This window comes from Oncorhynchus masou, chromosome 10 (genome assembly GCF_036934945.1).
Source record: "Oncorhynchus masou masou isolate Uvic2021 chromosome 10, UVic_Omas_1.1, whole genome shotgun sequence".
NCBI classification, from domain to species: Eukaryota; Metazoa; Chordata; class Actinopteri; order Salmoniformes; family Salmonidae; genus Oncorhynchus; species Oncorhynchus masou.
This window is the reverse complement of record NC_088221.1, coordinates 43,163,316-43,184,172: the sequence shown is the minus strand read 5'-3', so window position 1 is coordinate 43,184,172 and position 20,857 is coordinate 43,163,316. Positions and strand designations below refer to the sequence as shown.

The 20,857-nt window shown below is 42.0% G+C and overlaps 1 pseudogene; it reads left to right on the top strand.

Annotated features, from left to right (window-relative positions):
- The window catches only part of LOC135547656 (rho GTPase-activating protein 15-like), an 82,617-nt pseudogene that overhangs the window by 9,155 nt on the left and 52,605 nt on the right, over nt 1–20,857 (top strand).

Below are 20,857 nucleotides of genomic sequence, written 5' to 3'. Positions count from 1 at the left end.
TAGATAAATAATAGGACAGATGAATAAATGGATAGATAAAGACGGATAGATAAATAAATAGGACAGATGAATAAATGGATAGATAAATAATAGGACAGATGAATAAATGGATAGATAAATAATAGGACAGATGAATAAATGAATAGATAAATAAATAGGACAGATAAATAAATGAATAGATAAATAATAGGACAGATGAATAAATGGATAGATAAATAAATAGGACAGATGATTACATGGATAGATGAATAATAGGACAGATGAATAAATGGATAGATAAATAAATAGGACAGATGAATAAATGGATAGATAAATAATAGGACAGATGAATAAATGGATAGATAAATGAATAGGACAGATGAATAAATGGAAAGATAAATAAATAGGACAGGTGAATAAATGGATAGATAAATAAATAGGACAGATGAATAAATGGAAAGATAAATAAATAGGACAGGTGAATAAATGGATAGATAAATAAATAGGACAGGATGAATAAATGGATAGATAAAGATGGATAGATAAATAATAGGACAGATGAATAAATGGATAGACAAATAATAGGACAGATGAATAAATGGATAGATAAATGAATAGGACAGATGAATAAATGGAAAGATAAATAAATAGGACAGATGAATAAATGGATAGATAAATAAATAGGACAGGTGAATAAATGGATAGATAAAGATGGATAGATAAATAATAGGACAGATGAATAAATGGATAGATAAATAATAGGACAGATTAATAAATGGATAGATAAAGACGGATAGATAAATAAATAGGACAGATCAATAAATGGATAGATAAATAAATAGGACAGATTAATAAATGGATAGATAAAGACAGATAGATAAATAAATAGGACAGGTGAATAAATGGATAGATAAATAAATAGGACAGGTAAATAAATGGATAGATAAATAAATAGGACAGGTAAATAAATGGATAGATGAAGATGGATAGATAAAGACGGAAGAACAAATGGATGGAGAGATGAAGGGATAAAACAAGGTTATGTTGGACTGAATGGTAAAGGATTGAATGTATGGTTGAAGGGGTGGATGGTGTGTGTGATGTTCTCTGATATTCAGATTTGAATAGAGGAGAAGTTGATCAAGGTGCCATAAACCTCTACAGGATTGGTGGATCCGGGTCCCCCGCGGGACTGTTGAGCTAACGTAGGCTAATGTGATTAGCATGAGGTTGTAAGTAACAAGAACATTTCCCAGGACATAGACCTATCTAATATTGGCATAAAGCTTAACTTATTGTTAATCTAACTGCACTGTCAATTTACAGTAGATATTACAGTAAAATAATACCATGCTATTGTTTGAGGACAGTGCACAGTTATGAACTTTAAAATGTATGTGTAAAATGCACATTTGGGCAGTCTTGATTAAACATTTTGAACAGAAATGCAATGATTCATTTGATCAGTGTAAAATTTTGCACATACACTGCTGCCATCTGGTGTTCAAAATCTAAATTGCGCTTTGGCAGAAATAATACATTATGGCCTTTCTCTTAAATTTCAAAGATGCTGGTATTATCTTTTACCAGATCTAATGTGTTATATACTCCTACATTCATTTCACATTTCCACAAACTTCAAAGTGTTTCCTTTGAAATGGTATCAAGAATATGCATATGATTGCTTCAGGTCCTGAGCTACAGGCAGTTAGATTTGGGTATGTCATTTTAGGCAAACATTTACAAAGTGGGGCGGATCCTTCGTTGTTGAGAAAAGTGGTTAAGGTAGCTGATTAGTATCAAAAGTCCCAATGTTTACTCATTGTCTCATGCTTAGAATCCCCACATTGTTATAATTTGAAGGTTCTGAAAAGTTCCACAGCAGTTAATTAAACTGTGGGAAGTTAGCTAAATCAGTTGATGTTGTTACTAAAATAGCTGTACCTCATGATTGGTAGTAGATATTTCTGTGGGCTGCGTTCCCAATAAATGATATGACAACAGTCAGTGAAAGTGCAGGGCGCCAAATTCAAAACAACATAAATCTCATAATTAAAATTTCTCAAACATACTTGTATCTTATACCGTTTTAAAGGTATTCTTGTTGTTAATCCCACCACAGTGGCCGATTTCAAATAGGATTTACGGCGAAAGCACCACAAATGATTATGTTTGGTCACCACCAAGCCACAGAAAAACACAGTCATTTTCCCAGCCAAAGAGAGGAGTCACAAAAAGCACAAATAGAGATAAAATGAATCACTAACCTTTGATGATCTTCATCAGATGACACTCATAGGACTTCATGTTACACAATACATGTATGTTTTATTTATGTTTTGTTTGATAAAGTTCATATTTATATAAAAACATCTGAGTTGACATTACATTACGGAAAAAGTAAACCATACAATAATCTGAGATGGCGCTCAGAACAATCAAGTCAAAATAGCCACCATGTTGTAGTCAACATAAACCATAAATTACATGCTAAATATTCCCTTACCTTTGATGATCTTCATCAGAATGCACTCCAAGGAATCCCAGGTCCACAATAAATGCTTGATTTGTTCGATAATGTCCGTTATTTATGTCCAATTAGCTACTTTTGTTAGCATGTTTGGTATACATATCCAAATGCTCGTTCTGGTCAGCCTTACGTCGGACAAAAACTTCAAAAAGTTATATTGCAGGTCGAAGAAACATTTCAAAAAGTACAGAATCAATCATTAGGATGTTTTTATTATCAATCTTCAATAAGGTTCCAACCGGAGTATTCCTTTGTGTCTTCAGGAGCCATGGAACGCAGGTCGCTATCATGTGAAATGCGCATGACCAAAAAATGGCTGACTGCCAGACACCTGATTCATTCTGCTGTCATTCAGTCCCACAACACAGTAGAAGTCTCATTCAAATGTCTATAGATGGTTGACATCTAGTGGAAGCCCTAGGAAGTGCAACAGCATTAATATCTCAAGGGGATTTCAATGGCAACTGTGTTGAGTACATACCAACCTCAGATTTCTAACTTCCTGTTTTGATTTCTCCTCATGTTTTTGCCTGCCATATGAGTTCTGTTATACTCACAGGCATCATTCAAACAGTTTTAGAAACGTCAGAGTGTTTTCTATCCCAAAACTAATAATAATATGCATATATTAGCAACTGAGACTGAGGAGTTTACTTTGGGCACCTTATTAATCCAAGCTACTCGATACTGCCCCCCAGCCATAAGTAATAGCAGAGAAGTATAGCAAGGTGTCATGCCCTCTAAATTTTTGTCTACGTTGTTTGGAAAAGTAGTCAAAACAGCAGCTGTTTTAAAAAAGTTACAGAAAATGTTGATGCAGTCCCTGAAACAGCTGTAACATTTGATTGGTACCAGATAATGATGTTGTTATTTCAGATTTGAATAGCAGAGAAGTAGAGGAAGTTTGTCAAAGTGGTGAAATTACAATATCTGATTTGTGTCAAAAGTTGCATTGTTGCATTTACAGTGAATGAAAGTTGTAAGTAATGATATCTCATTAATGTGAATGAAACATAAATACAAAGTGTTTTATAGTTTAAAAAGTATAAATAATATCCAAAAGTTGAATGCAAGCACACTATTCCAGACCCGTCTGCACATTTTAAAGTTTGAATGGAATTTCTAGATTAAAGAGGAGTAGCGTGCAGAAGAAGAAGAAGTATGACAGAGATTTAAGTCAGGACATTTTCTTCTCAAGTGCCACCTAATACTAGAGAAAATGCAACACATGCACATTCTCATCTTACAGCATGATGACAAAAAAGTGCTAATAACAAACAGGAATCAGAAGATCTGTCTCTGCTCTTGGGCAGATTGCTTCTGTTTGTAATTAATCGTGATTCATAACAAATATCTGGCCAAGATAGTGATAGCTGTACCCTGTTTGAAAACATGCCTTTATCCCATTCATAACACAGCAGTGAAACGACTTATTACTAACCACCTCTTATCCCTCTGTAGAAACCTGGATGCAGTCCTGACGGGATGGATCTCTGTGGGGTTGTGGCTGAATGGACAACGGAGAAGTCCAGCCGGAAGAACGTGCTTCAGGTATGGACATTTGGTTTATGTGTGAAGAGGATCAGTAGTTTACAATAAGACTGAGCAGCCTGCAGATTGTCTGCTTTGGTTTTTGAGGATGGGATGTTATTGAGTGCGCTCGTTCCCTGATGATTCCTACAGATAATAGACTCAACTTCTTTAGACATTTGATACATTTTCATGAGTCTTTGAGTCAACCACCTGTTCAGAAAAGACATTTGCATTTAGTCAGATTGCATTTGAAGGTGATGTCAGTCCAGCGTCTTACATCTCCTCAAAACAAATGGCCTTTAGATTAGTAAATTAGACTCTTAAAATGTCACAGTACTATCTTCTTATTGCCTTTTGAAGATGGTCTTTTGATAAAGGCTTAAGGCAGTAAAGCAAACTGATGATCGATTTATTGGCAGTGGCAGCATAAGTTTTCATGGTGGGGAAAGCAGAGGGAAGAAATTCACTGATTACGGGAGAAAAGGAAGAGCAGATTGCTTAAGATACTTCATCGCTGCTGCTCGCTACTCTGCTGCACAGTATTTCAGCCCCAGAATCCTAATGCGGTGAAGATTAAAATGGGAATTACAGCAAAATCTTAAGTAATCCATGTGCTGACAACATTGTCAATCAACTCTAGGATTAAAGTTAAAATTAGCACAGAAAGTTACTGTTAATTTTGCACCAATCAAGACACTGATTTACAATCTAAGAAATACCTCACAAAGATGTGCCTGTCAGATGGGTAGATGCTAGAATATACATTTGTTTTCACCTATGTCTCTGCTCCCTGTATCCCTGTCACCCAGAGAGATTCCTATTTCTAAGATATTTCATAGACTATGACAACATAACTGCTCTTTTGAACCACGTAAGCAAAGGGCCAGTTTACGGACTTGATGAGTTTGGCACTATTCCATATGGTGATCTCAAAAGACCATTCACTTCATGTAGATTTGATATTGAGTAATTTAATGTTCCTGCAAAGTACCCAGTGGTTGGCGACACAGACTTTAAACCTTGATTGGTGACATCAGGATATATTGCTTTCACTTCTGGGGAAGTCCAAAGTATCAAATGCACTAAATATTTAGATCGAATGTGCTTCCAAAGTCCAAATATGACAATGAGTCTCAGCTCAATGGATAAATATACACTGCTGAAAAAAAGAAAGGGAACACTAAAATAACACATCCTAGATCTGAATTAATGAAATATTATTATTAAATACATTTTTCTTTACATAGTTGAATGTGCTGACAACAAAATCACACATAAATGATCAATGGAAATCAAATGTATCAACCCATGGAGGTCTGGATTTGGAGTCACTCAAAATTAAAGTGGAAAACCACACTACAGGCTGATCCAACTTTGATGTAATGTCCTTAAAACAAGTCAAAATGAGACTCAGTAGTGTGTGTGGCCTTCACGGGCCTGTATGACCTCCCTACAACGCCTGGGCATGCTCCTGGTGAGGCGGCGGATGGTCTCCTGAGGGATCTCCTCCCAGACCTGGACTAAAGCATCCGCCAACTCCTGGACAGTCTGTGGTTCAACGTGGCGTTGGTGGATGGAGCGAGACATGATGTCCCAGATGTGCTCAATTGGATTCAGGTCTGGGGAATGGGCGGGCCAGTCCATAGCATCAATGCCTTTCTCTTGCAGGAACTGCTGACACACTCCAGCCACATGAGGTCTAGCATTGTCTTGCATTAGGAGGAACCCAGGGCCAAGCGCACCAGCATATGGTCTCACAAGGGGTCTGAGGATCTCATCTCGGTACCTAATGGCAGTCAGGCTACCTCTGGTGAGCACAAGGAGGGCTGTGCGGCCCCCCAAAGAAATGCCACCCCACACCATGACTGACCCACTGCCAAACCGGTCATGCTGGAGGATGTTGCAGGCAGCAGAACGTTCTCCACGGCGTCTCCAGACTCTGTCACGTCTGTCACATGTGCTCAGTGTGAACCTGCTTTCATCTGTGAGGAGCACAGGGCGCCAGTGGCAAATTTGCCAATCTTGGTGTTCTCTGGCAATTGCCAAACATCCTACAAGGTGTTGGGCAGTAAGCACAACCCCCACTTGTGGACGTCGGGCACTCATACCACCCTCATGGAGTCTGTTTCTGACCGTTTGAGCAGACACATGCACATTTGTGGCCTGCTGGAGGTCATTTTGCAGGGTTCTGGCAGTGCTCCTCCTGCTCCTCATTGCACAAAGGCAGAGGCAGCGGTCCTGCTGCTGGGTTGTTGCCCTCCTACAGCCTCCTCCACATCTCCTGATGTACTGGCCTGTCTCCTGGTAGCGCCTCCATGCTCTGGACACTATGCTGACAGACACAGCAAACATTCTTGCCACAGCTCGCAGTGATGTTCCATCCTGGATGAGCTGCACTACCTGAGCCACTTGTGTGGGTTGTAGACTCCGTCTCACACTACCACTAGAGTGAAAGCACCGCCAGCATTCAAAAGTGACCAAAACATCAGCCAGGAAGCATAGGAACTGAGAAGTGGTCTGTGGTCACCACCTGCACAACCACGCCTTTATTGGAGGTGTCTTGCTAATTGTCTATAATTTCCACCTGTTGTCTGTTCCATTTGCACAACAGCATGTGAAATTTATTGTCAATCAGTGTTGCTTCCTAAGTGGACAGTTTGATTTCACAGAAGTGTGATTGACTTGGAGTTACATTGTGTTGTTTAAGTGTTCCCTTTATTTTTTTGAGCAGTGTACATGAAGCATTCTTATCTTTCACCCAGCGCTCTGCTATCTGTCACTTTTATTCTCTCTGAACCACCCAGTAAGGAAGTGTCCTCCCTGGATAGTGTTGATATCCACAGGCTGCCCAGCCAAAGTTCACAGGGTCACGAACCTGAGAAATGTTGTGCCTCTCAGTCAGTCAGAGTTCCTTTCCTAAGACCTCAATGGCACCATCTGTCTTCCTCCGCAGTAGTGTTTCAGATCAGCGACATGACTGCCGGAAAACCTGTTCTTCCTAGAGGAAGTTATGGGTAAAATGATAGAGGAGAGCTGGAACGGATCCTTTAAGGCAGGGGTTCCCAAACGTTGTCACTCAGCCCCCCCCCCCCCTCCCCTTTCAGCATTGGGGAACATCTCGCCCCCAATGTCTATTTCTACGTCCACAAGCATTGTTCATGACACAATCTGTTCACACCCCTCTTGTGAGCAGAGAGAAATTCTACACATTTTTTCATCGATCAATCAATCAAATGTATTTATAAAGCCCTTTTACATCAGCCGATGTCACAAAGTGCTATACAGAAACCCATCCTAAAACCTCAAACAGCGAGCAATGCAATGCAGGGTTTCAGAGAAAATGTTGCAGTATTTTAGCTAATTTTCTTGCAATTCTATAAATGTTCTATACATGTCTAATGTGTATTCATGTGATATTTGAGTAAATCAAACATTACAACCAAATATATGGGTTAAGAAACCATGCTGACATGGGCTAGTTGATCTGGACATGTCTGACAAGTTATAAATAGTCCCTTATGGTATGTAATGACTGATATGACAAGAGGAAAACACCTTGTGTATTGTACTTTTACAACTTTCAAAAGTAAGTTGAATGCCAGACTGAGTTCCTTCACAAACAAAAAAAAGGCTCCCCACAACTTGGGAACCACTTCCTCAAGGCAACGCCCGCCTGATATTTTCTTCTGTCTAAAGTTGAAAGTTTAGTGAATGTGTGATCAACTGAGGAAGTGGTTCAATAGAGGAATGGGCCAAAATACCAGCAACAGTGTGTGAAAACCTTGTGAAGACTTACAGAAAACGTTTGACCTCTGTCATTGCCAACAAAGGGTATATAACAAAGTATTGAGATAAACGTTTGTTATTGACCAAATACTTATTTTCCACCATAATTTGCAAATAAATTCATTAAAAATCCTACAATGTGATTTTCTGGATTTATTTTTCTCATTTTGTCTGTCATAGTTGAAGTGTAGCTATGATCAAAATTACAGGCCTCTCTCATCTTCTTAAGTGGGAGAACTTGCACAATTGGTGGCTGACTAAACACTTTTTTCACCCACTGTAGGTGTTCAGGTTATTTCTCTACCCAGTTTATTTATTGTTTTTCTTTATTTTTTTCTTTATTATCTTTATCATTGTTGAAAGACAGTTGGTGGCACACAGGTCTTTCAGATTCCACAAGGAAAGGAAAGAGGATGGGAATGGAGGAGGGTGTTATTGAGGCCATTGTCATCCAAAGTATTTATTCAGCTGCAGGGTCCTTTTATACATGACAGATGTTCCCCAGCCTTCCCTTCACCTCCTCACTCATCAAAATCATCATCTGTGTTTATGAATAGATGGATATTGTTCTTCGTGATTCACTATTGCAATTCCAGGAGCTTTAGGAAGGAGGGACACTGGTTACTCCCCACTCCAGCTTAGTGACACACTGGCTAAATAACCCTCACATGGTCTCTACATATGAGATTTTTAAAATAATACCAAGGTTCCTGTCAGCATTATCACTAACACAGTGTTGACTGAAAAGTAACCTTGCAGAAACCTTGCAGAAACACAGAGAGGGGAGCTCTGATCTTTGTACTTGGACACCTGAGGGAGCCCCGTATCTCGCGTCACACACACTGAAAGAATGCCTACTGAAAGAACACAGTTCCAAACTGTTGTCAGTTCTTGTGACATCACATGAGGATAGACAAGAAGTACACATACCAGACTGCATTATGAGATCAGACTGCATTATGAGATCAGACTGCATTATGAGACCAGACTGCATTGAGACCAGACTGCATTGAGACCAGACTGCATTGAGATCAGACTGCATTATGAGATCAGACTGCATTATGAGATCAGACTGCATTATGAGATCAGACTGCATTATCAGATCAGACTGCATTATGAGATCAGACTGCATTATGAGACCAGACTGCATTATGAGACCAGACTGCATTATGAGACCAGACTGCATTATGAGACCAGACTGCATTATGAGACCAGACTGCATTATGAGATCAGACTGCATTATGAGATCAGACTGCATTATGAGATCAGACTGCATTATGAGACCAGACTGCATTATGAGATCAGACTGCATTATGAGACCAGACTGCATTATGAGATCAGACTGCAATATCAGATCAGACTGCATTATGAGACCAGACTGCATTATGAGATCAGACTGCAGATATCAGATCAGACTGCATTATGAGACCAGACTGCATTATGAGATCAGACTGCATTATGAGATCAGACTGCATTATGAGATCAGACTGCATTATCAGATCAGACTGCATTATGAGATCAGACTGCATATATGAGATCAGACTGCATTATGAGACCAGACTACATTATGAGACCAGACTGCATTATGAGATCAGACTGCATTATGAGACCAGACTGCATTATGAGATCAGACTGCATTATGAGATCAGACTGCATTATGAGACCAGACTGCATTATGAGATCAGACTGCATTATGAGACCAGACTGCATTATGAGACCAGACTGCATTATGAGATCAGACTGCATTATGAGATCAGACTGCATTATGAGATCAGACTGCATTATGAGATCAGACTGCATTATGAGATCAGACTGCATTATGAGATCAGACTGCATTATGAGATCAGACTGCATTATGAGACCAGACTGCATTGAGACCAGACTGCATTATGAGATCAGGCTGCATTATGAGACCAGACTGCATTATGAGATCAGACTGCATTATGAGATCAGACTGCATTATGAGATCAGACTGCATTATGAGATCAGACTGCATTATGAGATCAGACTGCATTATGAGATCAGACTGCATTATGAGACCAGACTGCATTATGAGATCAGACTGCATTATGAGATCAGACTGCATTATGAGACCAGACTGCATTATGAGACCAGACTGCATTATGAGATCAGACTGCATTATGAGATCAGACTGCATTATGAGACCAGACTGCATTATGAGACCAGACTGCATTATGAGATCAGACTGCATTATGAGATCAGACTGCATTATGAGATCAGACTGCATTATGAGACCAGACTGCATTATGAGATCAGACTGCATTATGAGACCAGACTGCATTATGAGATCAGACTGCATTATGAGATCAGACTGCATTATGAGATCAGACTGCATTATGAGATCAGACTGCATTATGAGACCAGACTGCATTGAGACCAGACTGCATTATGAGATCAGGCTGCATTATGAGACCAGACTGCATTATGAGATCAGACTGCATTATGAGATCAGACTGCATTATGAGATCAGACTGCATTATGAGACCAGACTGCATTATGAGACCAGACTCAGATCTGCATTATGAGACCAGACTGCATTATGAGACCAGACTGCATTATGAGATCAGACTGCATTATGAGATCAGACTGCATTATGAGATCAGACTGCATTATGAGATCAGACTGCATTATGAGATCAGACTGCATTATGAGATCAGACTGCATTATGAGATCAGACTGCATTATGAGATCAGACTGCATTATGAGATCAGAGATCAGCTGCATTATGAGATCAGACTGCATTATGAGATCAGACTGCATTATCAGATCAGACTGCATTATGAGATCAGACTGCATTATGAGATCAGACTGCATTATGAGATCAGACTGCATTATGAGATCAGACTGCATTATGAGATCAGACTGCATTATCAGATCAGACTGCATTATGAGATCAGACTGCATTATGAGATCAGACTGCATTATCAGATCAGACTGCATTATGAGATCAGACTGCATTATATCAGACTGCATTATGAGATCAGACTGCATTATGAGATCAGACTGCATTATGAGATCAGACTGCATTACATTATGAGATCAGACTGCATTATGAGATCAGACTGCATTATGAGATCAGACTGCATTATGAGATCAGACTGCATTATGAGATCAGACTGCATTTGAGATCAGACTGCATTATGAGATCAGACTGCATGAGATATCAGATCAGGCTGCATTATGAGATCAGACTGCATTATGAGACCAGACTGCATTATGAGACCAGAATGCATTATGAGACCAGACTGCATTATGAGATCAGACTGCATTATGAGATCAGACTGCATTATGAGACCAGACTGCATTGAGACCAGACTGCATTATGAGATCAGACTGCATTATGAGACCAGACTGCATTATGAGATCAGACTGCAATATCAGATCAGACTGCATTATGAGACCAGACTGCATTATGAGATCAGACTGCATTATGAGATCAGACTGCATTATGAGATCAGACTGCATTATGAGACCAGACTGCGTTATGAGATCAGACTGCATTATGAGTCATTGTTCGTCACAAAGGCGCCGTATGATACGAATGATAGCAGAATGATCCAAATATCGTACAAATATAAACAAAGGTTGTTTTGTTTAGTCATTTAGCAGACTCTCTTATCCAGAGGGACTTACAGTAGGTAGTGCATACGTTTTTTTTTTTGTACTGCGTTCGCTGAAGAACAAAGATTGTTTTAAACTTCACTCTTTGTACAGTGACAAAAACCAAACCATTTGAAGAGGCAGAGATGTACGAGGGAACAGAAAAAGCTTGGGGAACCCCAAACCAGACCACCTATCAGGCTGACACTGTACGATCAAAGCCAGATACAATGAGCTCTGTATTCTAAACTGGAGTGTTGAGCTAACTTATGTGAATTCTTGAGTGGTGTCATACTGAAAATAATCTTTCAAAATGTCTGGAGACTAAGAATGGAAATAGCTGCACACTGTCTTTATAAGCAATTGATAAGAATTTCAACCCATATTTTTTTTAATAACTATCGTCAGCATTGATGAAAGCAGACAGTCTGTTTGAAAAGGACTACCAACTCAAAGTGTCTCCCGCGAGGCTAATAAAGCCAGACATATCTCTGACGTTGCTCAACAAATAAAAAGGAGCACAACTTTGAATAAGTGGTCATGCATTTTTCATGCTTTTCTGCATATCTAAGTGTTTGAGTCTGGCTTGAGTGACTTAAAAGCAAATAACAAAAGTCCAAAATTGCATCAACTCCTCTAGTAGAGAGACAAACAGTAGGGTAGTGTCAAAGGCGTCTGTTTTATCCACGGGCCGCTTCTACGGAGTCGTCAACAGCAGCATCCTTCTCTCATTACTAATTGATTCTTTGGAGGTTTGGGCGACTCTCGCTATGAGCCTCCTGTACCCTATCTTGTCTGACAAACATGGTTCTCATAGTCATAATGTGGAAAAACAAACTCCAAAATCATCCATGGAGAGAGGACAGAAACAACTGGGAGGATGAAATAGAGCCCGGGGCTAGAAAATAATGAGTCCATTTCAGTGGAGGAGCTTTAACCTGCCACCACCCCAAAAAACATTGCTTATCTTGACTAATCAACAGGAAAGTTTAATATTATCGCGAAAGACTCGTAATCACGTCCGAGAAGTATGAAGCATCCTTCTGAGTGTCGAAGGTGAATCATACTGTGAGGAAGAGGGTGGATGACTGCGTTGAGGTTAGCACAATTTATGATCTTTGGTTTTCTGAATGAGCCTCAACCTTTCTAGAGTTCAGTCAGATTGACAACTGTCTTGACTCTTGTTACACCGACACAGAAAGACCAAACAACAACCCTGAGGTGAAGGAGATGTATGTGGAGTAGATAAGAATAGCTGAATTGATTACACGGATCAATGAATATATTCACTACTTTAAAAAAGTGAAAGATCAGCGCAGTAGATGTTCAGAGCAGGTTGTAGTTTGTAGTATTTTTAGTAGTAGTAGTCCGGTGTCTACTGGTCCGCTGATCCGGGGATGTAATCCTACAAATCTGCTGACCTGACTAGTTTAATACCCTTCTGTTTTAAGCTCACAGTGCCTGATTGCTTCCAGATGACCAGCCTCGATTTCCTCGGTTGTGAATAGGAGTGGCTCACTCCCAAAATGGACATCGCATCACACACAGATAGAGAGATCCTCTCAGGCACAGACTGTGCTTCTACTAGCCAACACTACTTCAGTGAGGTCTAGGACCTATGACCTGTGGTTAAACTCAATAGGAAGCTCCTACCTTCCATAGTGTTGCTGATAGTGGGCATCAGCCAACAACTAGTCAAAAATACAGCCTATACTAGAATGTTAATGGGAAAGTTAGTCGGGGAAAAATAGCAATATCCGGACCATTTCATTCACCTCTCATATTCCTTCATCCACCTCCCTCTTGTTCTCTTGTGCTTCCGGCTGGAGGGCGGAGACTTTCCCACTAAGACATTCACCATATTGTAGCGATGCATGTCTCCGCGGTGTCAGAGCTGCAGGAGTCTGGAGCAGTTGAACGGTGTTATCATACAGTAAGCAGCGTTTCACACACTGCACAGGGGTTGACATGCTTGGGAGTGACTTTGTGATTAGTGTTATGGTTAATGGTCTAGGAGGATGGCTAACTCTCTAAGGCTTTAAGTAGGGAAGTGGTATTATTGTACATCAATCTATTCAAATAATAGGCTTTTATTTTGTTTTGCTATGAGATGAAGGCATGTCGGTTTGTCCCTCCGTGTTCTGGTAGAACTCTTCTGTCTTCTTAAAGGTACGGATAGCACTTGGATGACTTTCCAGCTCAGAATAAAAGGGCAGTTGCATCTACCCCTTTGTAACCATGTTATTACCCTGTTATGCTGAGCTCTGAAGTGAAGTGGTACTGCGATCTGTATATCTAGTCTCTTGATTTTTATTCATCCCTGAAACATTTTACCCACAAAACCACGTAAATAAAATAAATGAAAATGATGACAGCCTTAGAAAGATTTGTCCCTGTAACCCTTAAACACAGATACTTTATGACAACAGAATCACAACAGTCCCAGATTAACATCGAAACACTAGCTGTCATCTGAGTCTTGACCCCTACAAGACATGGTCAGGTTCACCATGTCAGTCCATCATCTGGTCCCCCCCCCCACCCCACCCCAGCTGTATCACAACTGGCCGGGGTCGGAAGTCCTATAGGGTGGTACACAATTGATCCAGCGACGTCCGTGTTAGGAGAAGGTTTGGCCGGGGTAGGCCCCTTTATCATTGTCAATAAGAATTTGTTCCTAACTGACATACCTAGTTAAATAAATTAAATAAAAGTATTCCATCAGCATTGCTTTTAGGTGACTGTGCTGTTGTAAGTTACCTTCGTAATGGTCCCTTTGAAGTGAGTCTCTGGGGACTTCATCTGTTGAAATGACAGTTTCTCTCTGGGAGTTCTCTTGTGGTGTGGCCCTTCATCCTCAAAGCTGCTTACATTGAAGTGGGCATTAATTAGTTTTTTCAGAGAAACAGTGAAAGTATAGTGTGTGTTAACCGCCAGAACGGTGGAAGGATTTAAACCTCCAACAGCAGATTGCCTTGGAGATTCAATTTAGAAATAAACGTCAGTTCAGTTAAACCATAGGACTTAATTCTAGCCAGATATACATCACACAACGTCATACCTTTCCTTTGTGGAGAGATGAAGCATCGCAATAAGTTCGGGTCATGGAGCAAAGAGAAGTGAACAGAGCCATTTGTGGGTGATGAATTGTGGGGATTAATTACAATTTCTAGCAAATGATGGAACATCCTCATCACAACTTTCACCTTGGCCTTCACTAACTCAGTACATTACGGCATTAACATTCTGCTCAGGCCAGACCTGAAGAAGAAGTACCAACACAGAGATTCTTTTATTTCACACCATTTCCTCTGTTATTGTAAGAACGTATCTTTCTGTGAACTATATCGTTTGCAGTTTTGACACATCTGCAAATATTTTGTTGCAAATTGGAAATAATTAACTTGGCAAAATAGAATGCTTCAAAGTTGCATTGTTCCTTTATGAGGAGCCATAATTAATGTTTAATTTAAGAGCCACATGCAAATGTAAAGGCACAAATGGCAGTCTCCTCTCTCCTCCGCTGTACATATTTAAATATTAATGGCTCCAGTCGAAAGAAAGCCCAGACATTCAACACCCTCTTTATTAAGAAATGTGATCAAAAATAAACATGTATTTCCTATTCTTTTTCATTTCTAAAAGTAAAACATGACATTGCGCTACATTTCACTTAAGTCAAAATACACAGGAAAGCTATGACTTGTTTTGTATGGTTACAAGGAGCTGAATATATTCTATATACAATATATTCTCTGAATAGAAGTCATACCCTTTATATGCATTTATTGTACTGTGATATGAACATCATTGGCTCAGTTTTCCATTGCATTGTCAAAACTGATTATCTACTATAATACCTCACATTTTAACAACAGTCATGCAGTCAAATTAAACTATTGCTCTGTTTGTTATGAAGATCATTGATATTTGGCGGACATAAACTATACAATTCATGTTTTATTTGCCGTAGTCTGTTATTTACCAATGAATATGTTTGCCAATGGTTTTGTTTGACTGTGGAGACCTAAATGTTTCATTAGCCTGCACCTCCAACACTGTCTGTAGTGTTCTCTAGCCTGCACCTCCAACACTGTCTGTAGTGTTCTCTAGCCGGCACCTCCAACACTGTCTGTAGTGTTCTCTAGCCTGCACCTCCAACACTGTCTGTAGTGTTCTCTAGCCGGCACCTCCAACACTGTCTGTAGTGTTCTCTAGCCTGCACCTCCAACACTGTCTGTAGTGTTCTCTAGCCGGCACCTCCAACACTGTCTGTAGTGCACCTCCAACACTGTCTGTAGTGTTCTCTAGCCTGCACCTCCAACACTGTCTGTAGTGTTCTCTAGCCTGCACCTCCAACACTGTCTGTAGTGTTCTCTAGCCGGCACCTCCAACACTGTCTGTAGTGTTCTCTAGCCTGCACCTCCAACACTGTCTGTAGTGTTCTCTAGCCTGCACCTCCAACACTGTCTGTAGTGTTCTCTAGCCTGCACCTCCAAGTGTTCTCACTGTCTGTGTAGTGTTCTCTAGCCTGCACCTCCAACACTGTCTGTAGTGTTCTCTAGCACCTCCAACACTGTCACTCTCCAACACTGTCTGTAGTGTTCTCTAGCCTGCACCTCCAACACTGTCTGTAGTGTTCTCTAGCCTGCACCTCCAACACTGTCTGTAGTGTTCTCTAGCCTGCACCTCCAACACTGTCTGTAGTGTTCTCTGCCTGCACCTCCAACACTGTCTGTAGTGTTCTCTAGCCGGCACCTCCAACACTGTCTGCACCTCCAACACTGTGTTCTCTAGCCTGCACCTCCAACACTGTCTGTAGTGTTCTCTAGCCTGCACCTCCAACACTGTCTGTAGTGTTCTCAGCCTGCACCTCCAACACTGTCTGTAGTGTTCTCTCCAACACTGTCTGTAGTGTTCTCTAGCCTGCACCTCCAACACTGTCTGTAGTGTTCTCTAGCCGGCACCTCAACACTGTCTGTACACTGTCTGTAGTGTTCTCTAGCCGGCACCTCCAACACTGTCTGTAGTGTTCTCTAGCCTGCACCTCCAACACTGTCTGTAGTGTTCTCTAGCCTGCACCTCCAACACTGTCTGTAGTGTTCTCTAGCCTGCACCTCCAACACTGTCAGTAGTGTTTCTCTAGCCACTGCACCTCCAACACTGTCTGTAGTGTTCTCTAGCCTGCACCTCCAACACTGTCTGTAGTGTTCTCTAGCCTGCACCTCCAACACTGTCTGTAGTGTTCTCTAGCCTGCACCTCCAACACTGTCTGTAGTGTTCTCTAGCCTGCACCTCCAACACTGTCTGTAGTGTTCTCTAGCCTGCACCTCCAAACTGTCACTGTCTGTAGTGTTCTCTAGCCTGCACCTCCAACACTGTCTGTAGTGTTCTCTAGCCTGCACCTCCAACACTGTCTGTAGTGTTCTCTAGCACTGTCTGTAGTGTTCTCTAGCCTGCACCTCCAACACTGTCTGTAGTGTTCTCTAGCCTGCACCTCCAACACTGTCTGTAGTGTTCCTGCACCTCCAACACTGTCTGTCTGTACTGTGTTCTCTAGCCTGCACCTCCAACACTGTCTGCCTGCACCTCCAACACTGTCTGTAGTGTTCTCTAGCCTGCACCTCCAACACTGTCTGTAGTGTTCTCTAGCCTGCACCTCCAACACTGTCTGTAGTGTTCTCTAGCCTGCACCTCCAACACTGTCTGTAGTGTTCTCACTGCACCTCCAACACTGTCTGTAGTGTTCTCTAGCCTGCACCTCCAACACTGTCTGTAGTGTTCTCTAGCCTGCACCTCCAACACTGTCTGTAGTGTTCTTGCACCTCCAACACTGTCTGTAGTGTTCTCTAGCCGGCACCTCCAACACTGTCAGTAGTGTTCTCCTGCACCTCCAACACTGTCTGTAGTGTTCTCTAGCCTGCACCTCCAACACTGTCTGTAGTGTAGTGCACCTCCAACACTCTCTGTAGTGTTCCTGCACCTCCAACACTGTCTGTAGTGTTCTCTAGCCTGCACCTCCAACACTGTCTGTAGTGTTCTCTAGCCTGCACCTCCAACACTGTCTGTAGTGTTCTCTAGCCTGCACCTCCAACATTGTCTGTAGTGTTCTCTAGCCGGCACCTCCAACACTGTCTGTAGTGTTCTCTAGCCTGCACCTCCAACACTGTCAGTAGTGTTCTCTAGCCGGCACCTCCAACACTGTCAGTAGTGTTCTCTAGCCTGCACCTCCAACACTGTCTGTAGTGTTCTCTAGCCTGCACCTCCAACACTGTCTGTAGTGTTCTCTAGCCTGCACAACACTGTCTCCACCTCCAACACTGTCAGTAGTGTTCTCTAGCCTGCACCTCCAACACTGTCAGTAGTGTTCTCTAGCCTGCACCTCCAACACTGTCTGTAGTGTTCTCTAGCCTGCACCTCCAACACTGTCTGTAGTGTTCTCTAGCCTGCACCTCCAACACTGTCTGTAGTGTTCTCTAGCCTGCACCTCCAACACTGTCTGTAGTGTTCTCTAGCCTGCACCTCCAACACTGTCTGTAGTGTTCTCTAGCCTGCACCTCCAACACTGTCTGTAGTGTTCTCTAGCCGGCACCTCCAAAACTGTCTGTAGTGTTCTCTAGCCAGCACCTCCAACACTGTCTGTAGTGTTCTCTAGCTGGCACCTCCAACACTGTCAGTTGGGTTCTCTAGCCTGCACCTCCAACACTGTCTGTAGTGTTCTCTAGCCTGCACCTCCAACACTGTCAGTAGTGTTCTCTAGCCTGCACCTCCAACACTGTCAGTAGTGTTCTCTAGCCTGCACCTCCAACACTGTCTGTAGTGTTCTCTAGCCTGCACCTCCAACACTGTCAGTAGTGTTCTCTAGCCTGCACCTCCAACACTGTCTGTAGTGTTCTCTAGCCGGCACCTCCAACACTGTCTGTAGTGTTCTCTTGCCTGCACCTCCAACACTGTCTGTAGTGTTCTCTAGCCGGCACCTCCAACACTGTCTGTAGTGTTCTCTAGCCGGCACCTCCAACACTGTCAGAAGTGTTCTCTAGCTGGCACCTCCAACACTGTCTGTAGTGTTCTCTAGCCTGCACCTCCAACACTGTCAGTAGTGTTCTCTAGCCTGCACCTCCAACACTCTCTGTAGTGTTCTTTAGCTGGCACCTCCAACACTGTCTGTAGTGTTCTCTAGCCTGCACCTCCAACACTATCTGTAGTGTTCTCTAGCCTGCACCTCCAACACTGTCAGTAGTGTTCTCTAGCCTGCACCTGCAACATTGTCTGTAGTGTTCTCTAGCCGGCACCTCCAACACTGTCTGTAGTGTTCTCTAGCCTGCACCTCCAACACTGTCAGTAGTGTTCTCTAGCCGGCACCTCCAACACTGTCAGTAGTGTTCTCTAGCCTGCACCTCCAACACTGTCTGTAGTGTTCTCTAGCCTGCACCTCCAACACTGTCAGTAGTGTTCTCTAGCCTGCACCTCCAACACTGTCAGTAGTGTTCTCTAGCCTGCACCTCCAACACTGTCAGTAGTGTTCTCTAGCCGACACCTCCAACACTGTCTGTAGTGTTCTCTAGCCTGCACCTCCAACACTGTCTGTAGTGTTCTCTAGCCTGCACCTCCAACACTGTCTGTAGTGTTCTCTAGCCTGCACCTCCAACACTGTCTGTAGTGTTCTCTAGCCGACACCTCCAACACTGTCTGTAGTGTTCTCTAGCCTGCACCTCCAACACTGTCTGTAGTGTTCTCTAGCCTGCACCTCCAACACTGTCTGTAGTGTTCTCTAGCCTGCACCTCCAACACTGTCTGTAGTGTTCTCTATCCTGCACCTACCAACACTGTCTGTAGTGTTCTCTAGCCTGCACCTCCAACACTGTCTGTAGTGTTCTCTAGCCTGCACCTGCAACATTGTCTGTAGTGTTCTCTAGCCGGCACCTCCAACACTGTCTGTAGTGTTCTCTAGCCTGCACCTCCAACACTGTCTGTAGTGTTCTCTAGCCGGCACCTCCAACACTGTCTGTAGTGTTCTCTAGCCTGCACCTCCAACACTGTCTGTAGTGTTCTCTAGCTGGCACATTGATATAAGGAGCTGTTGGGGAATCTACTTTCATGTAGATTAGCATCTCCTCTAAAATATTTGCCTGACAATAAAAAGACCATGATAATTAAAATCTCCAAACCCTTAGTTCAGGAGCCCCGGCGCACGTCAGGAGTAGAATAATATCAAGGCATATTAATTAGTTTGCATCCCAGCGAACCTACAGCTCAATATGAGCCTGATGACAGAGAGGTGGTGCCCTACTGTACCTTTGTGTCGTCTCAGATTAGGACAGCTGACGTGTGAACATGGAGGCTGGACAGGGCCCTGTTTTAGTTAAAGGAGCTTATCTCCATTTTTCATGAACAGAAGGAATAGACAGGGAGCGTCTGCCGTCATGTCTCCTCACTGCTTCAGATAATCTTTCATGCATCTTTGACCGTGCAGCTCCTAAAAAAAATACATGTGTTTGATATATTTTTAACCAGTTTGCTCTCCCTTTTTGATTAAACTTCAGAGGGAAGAGTCTGTTTTATCAGGAAGTCAGATAGACTTTGGCGTAAGCCAGACATTTCAATAGAAGGCTTCCGTTTCTAAGATGACAGAAGAAAAGGACATAATGTTCAGGATGCTTTTCTGTATGAGGATCCCACAGACTACACATTAAATCCTGAGTCTTAAACCCCAATACGAAGAGGATTGTAGGCTAGCGCCACCATGATATGGACTCATTGGACTTCATCAGAGATTACAAGTTGGAGGGACCAGTTAGTAAACGTTCACTAATATTGGTTTCCTCTTTCAAGGCCTAGGCTTTTAGGCCTAGGATTTTAATTTGACATCCATGCACATAATTCAAAAAATCTGTCCAAATCTCCCTACGAAATCAATGATTTATAGTGGCTTGCGAAAGTATTCACCCCCTCTTGGCATTTTTCCTATTTTGTTGACTTACAACCTGGAATTAAAATCGATTTTGGGGGGGTTGTATCATTTGATTTACACAACATGCCTTCCACTTTGAAGATGCAAAATATTTTTTATTGTGAAACAAACAAGAAATAAAGTTAATAAGTCAATACATTGTAGCAATTACAGCTGCAAGACTCTTGGGGTATGTCTCTATAAGCTTGGCACATCTAGCCACTGGGATGTTTGCCCATTCTTCAAGGCAAAACTGCTCCAGCTACTTCAAGTTGGTTGGGTTCTGCTGGTGTACAGATTCTCAATTGAATTTAGGTCTGGGCTTTGACAAGGCCATTGCAAGACATTTAAATGTTTCTCCTTAAACCACTCGAGTGTTGCTTTAGCAGTATGCTTAGAATCATTGTCCTGCTGGATGGTGAACCTCCATCCCAGCTTAAATCTCTGGAAGACAAACA